The sequence below is a fragment of the Delphinapterus leucas genome, chromosome 8, assembly GCF_059928025.1.
Source record: "Delphinapterus leucas isolate spDelLeu-1000000601 "Yukka" chromosome 8, BTC_Dleu_Yukka2, whole genome shotgun sequence".
Classification (NCBI taxonomy): Eukaryota; Metazoa; Chordata; class Mammalia; order Artiodactyla; family Monodontidae; genus Delphinapterus; species Delphinapterus leucas.
This window is the reverse complement of record NC_143136.1, coordinates 74,978,693-74,982,941: the sequence shown is the minus strand read 5'-3', so window position 1 is coordinate 74,982,941 and position 4,249 is coordinate 74,978,693. Positions and strand designations below refer to the sequence as shown.

Below are 4,249 nucleotides of genomic sequence, written 5' to 3'. Positions count from 1 at the left end.
CGAAGAAACAATCCGACTAATCTGATTTTGACATTCAACATGACAACAGGCCTGGACTTTTCAAAAATGTCAGTGTCATTAAAGACAATAAAAAGGTGAGAAGTTTGTTCTAGATCAGCGATTGGCAAACTATAGGCCAATGGATAAATGCAGCTTGTTTTTGTACAGCCCACAAGCAGACCATGGTTACATTTTTTAATTGTTGGGGAAAAATCAAAAGAAGAAGAATATTTCATGAACCATGAAATGTATATGAAATTCAAATTTCACAGTCCATAAATAAAGTTTTATTGGCACACAGCCACACTCATCAGGTTGTCAATGGCTCTTTTTGCTCTGTAATAGCAGAGCTAAGCAGTTGCAACAGAGACTACATGTGGCCCATAAAGCCTAAAATATTTGCTATCTGAGCCTTTAATAAAAAATTTGCCAACTCTTTCTCCAGATTAAAGGAAACTAAAGAAACATAACTTCAGGCAACGAATGAGACTTGGTTGACTCAGGGTAAAAGAAAAAACATTATTTGTACAACAAAATTTCAATATGGGTTGCATATTAGATTAATAGCATTGTATCAATATTAAATGTCTCTGATCTGGTGCTTGTGTAGGAAAATTTCCTTGTTGTCAGTAAATATATGTTGAAATATTAGGGGTGCAGCTTCATGATGTCTGCAATATACTTTCAAAGGCATCAGAGGGAAAATTGTATGTGTTCGTGTATATGTATATGGAGAGAGAGATAACAAATACAATAAAATATAAACAATTAATGGATGTAGGCGAAGGGTATATCGTTGTCCATTGTATTATTTTTTCACCTTCTTGACATTTTTCAAAATAATAAATATTAAAAGAAAAAAAGGTAGACTGCTTTTTTTAAATAACCATTTTCTTTTGAGTTTGCAGGGAGACAGAATAAATATTTTCCTAAAATGCATCAGTTCACTCTCTTCCCTGAGGAAACACTTACAATAAAAAGGATTTCCCAGCTCAGTTAAGAAATCTAGGGCCCCTCCTTAATTCCTCTCTTTCCCTTACCCACATGGAATCCACCTTCAAAACTCTACCTTCATAATATATCCAGAACCTGAGCTCCCCTCCACTGCCACCATCCCAGTTCAATCCACCATCATCCCTCACTTGATGCTGCAATAGTCTCCTTGCTGGTCTCTTCACCAAGTAGACTTTTACTCAGTGATCTTTTAATCCTATAGATGAGATTGTGTGATTTTCCTGTTCCACACTCTCCCATGGCTTCCATCACATTTAAATAAAATTCAAAATCCTTAGCATAACCTATAAGACGTGCACAATACAGCCCTTGCTCATCTCCCTGATAACATTTCCCACTCTTCTCTCTCCTTCAGATGCGCAAAACATGCTCCCATCTCATGACCTTTATACTTTCTGTTGCCCTTGCCTGCTCCCAAATCTCTTCATGTCCAAAATCTTCACATCACTCAATACTCTGTCCAAATTTGTCTCCCCAAAGAGGACTGTCCTGCCCACTCTACCTAAAATAACCAAAACACTACCAGTAACTCTCTATTTCCTTAGCTTGATTTATTTTCCCCATAGTACGACGTTTACATTCCTGGTATCTGGTGTTTGGCCTTTTCTAACGCTCACACATGAGAATGTTAACTCCATGAGGGAAAGAGAATTTTTTAATCATTTATTTTTATACTAGCATATAACCATATATTTTTTGAAGAATACCCAAAGACTTCATTCATTTAACTAATAGTTATGGAATACCTACTCTAGGAGGGGCACTGTTGTGGTTACTTGGTCCACATTAGTGAACAAAACAAAAATCTGTGCCGCCATGGAGCTTACACACTATCAGGGAAGAACATTCTAGAGTGTGTGGAAGGAGAGGGGTCATGGGGAGGATGCATGCATGCTTGTAATACTGGACACATATCTAAGGGACTCTCCAAACCCATCAGCAGGCAAAATGTGCACACTGCAACTCCATGAATGACTACATCAGCATTAAAGACAGGGGAGTCATTTACAAAGGAATGCAAGCTGCAGTTGGAAGGAAAGTTTGGAGAGAGAGCGGAAACGGAGGTTAGGAGGCCCAGAGCAAACAGTACTGGGATTGGGAGGCAAGAGAGACTACATTTTCTGGTGGTGGCAAAAATGACAGGAATATAATGGAATTAGCTGGTCTCAGGATTCCACCTGGGCCACTGATACGATGCTCCTTCCATTCCAACATAGACCGCTGTGGTGTGGGAAGCTGAATTTCATCAACAATTTGTGGTGCAGCCTGAATGGCCTTTGCACAAGTGTCTAGTAAGATAGTTGAAGAGCTGTCTTGTGTCTCAACAAAATCAAACCTATGGAGAATTTTATTATATGTAAATTATACCTCAATAAACCTAATATTTTTAGAAAATCTGCCCATAGTGGAGACAGAAATCACAGTTGGGACAGGGTTCCAGATACCTTTTGGCATTCTTATCCATATCCTATATATTAAAATAGAAACAAATTGGTTATTTATTTCTGTTTATTTGCATTTTAAAACCTTTATGGCTAACAGTTTGCTTCCAGTGTAAAGAAGTTCAAGACTCCATAAGCTAGTGTTTCAGAGATTTCAGTGTCCCTGAGCGGGAGCTGCTTGGGGCAGGGGGGTTCACTTCTGAATTGGAAAAGATATAAAGACAGTCCTGCCTTACGATGGCTAGACTTTACGATTTTTTGACCACGATGGTGCCAAAGCAATATGCATTCACTAGAAGCTGAACTTTGAATTGTGAATTTTAATCTTTTCTTGGGCTACTGATACATAGTACGACACTCTCATGATGCTGGACAGTGGCAGCCACAGCTCCCAGCCAACCATGCAATCACAAGGATAAACAATGGATACACTTACAAGCATTCGGTACCCGTACAACTGTTCTTTTTCACTTTCAGTATTCAGTAAGTTACATGAGATATTCAGCACTTTATTATAAAATAGGCTTTGTGTTAGATGATTTTGTTTTTTCAATTTGAAAGCAGTCACTGTTTATTAACTGACCAGATTACAAAAATAATCATGGTAGATACTTTAGTTCATCCTTCTTATAAGTCTGTTGATCTGGTCTTCTCTGTTGCCAGCATCTCCACCTTCTACAAAATGGGTAGTCTTTTTCTTCATTCCACCTCGTGGAGAAGACAATTTGAAGGGCCACAGGAAGTTGTTTACTTCTTTGAAACGTTTTCCAACAGTATAGATCTCATGAATCAGATCCTCCATGCAGATAATACCGTATTTGCCAAGAGATCGAGCAATCAACACATTATCCGTCAGGGCATTTCGCTTCTTGTTGATTTTGCCATAACCACACTTGTAGACCTAACCACACTTGTAGATCAATTCATTTACTGACTTCAGGTTTGGGCACCCCTATGCAATGTATGGTTCCACAGTTCTCAGCATGTTAACTGAAGCCTTGTTGAGCTTCACAAATGTGCCATTGAAAATCTGACAGAGGCGAAGAAGCTGCAACACCTTTCGAACCTTTGGGCTCACACCACTGATACCTCTGATCCTGATGACAAATGTCAATTTGGGTTCCGCGGGTACGTAGAAGTTGCCGGCTTTTCTTGCCATCCTAGCCATTCGAATTTCAGTTCTGTACATCTGCCGGTATTCCTTGTGATCGTGCTTAGCTTTTTCATAGATAAGCTTCCTCCTTGCCTTTCGAAGCATCTTCTGGGCAAATTTCTTTCTCAGGCGCTTGATCTTAAGCTCTGCGAAATTCTTTCGCTTTTTCTTAAGGGTTTCTGGCACAGCAGGAACCTTCTTTTTCTTCTCTTCAGCACCTTCCATGGTTCCAGCCGGGAAAGAGGCTGTGTTAGATGATTTTTACCCAACCACACACTAATGTAAGTGTTCTGAGCACTTTTAGGGTAGGCTGGGCTATGATGTTCAGTAGGTTCGGTGTATTAAATACATTTTTGATTGAATGGTATTTTCAGCTTACAATGGGTTTATAAAGACATAATGCCATTGTAAGTCTGGGAAGATGTGTAGTTAGTCTCTCCTTCCCTGGGGGTCTAACCTCCTTGTGTCCTGGGAGACAAATTCAGCCTGAAGCTGCTCAAGATCAATGCACTGTAAACGGTTGGATGTTACAAGTACTCAGCTGACATTACTGTCCTCATTCAGTTACAAATGGTATACCTGGACTTTGAGCAAAGATACCAACCTACCCCTTCCTGTTTCAATAATAACACCTCCTCTC

The 4,249-nt window shown here is 39.5% G+C and overlaps 1 pseudogene; it reads right to left on the bottom strand.

Annotated features, from left to right (window-relative positions):
- Window positions 1-2,890: 2,890 nt before the first annotated feature.
- Window positions 2,891-3,857, bottom strand: LOC111172945 (large ribosomal subunit protein uL30 pseudogene; annotated as a pseudogene).
- Between the last annotated feature and the right edge of the window lie 392 nt (window positions 3,858-4,249).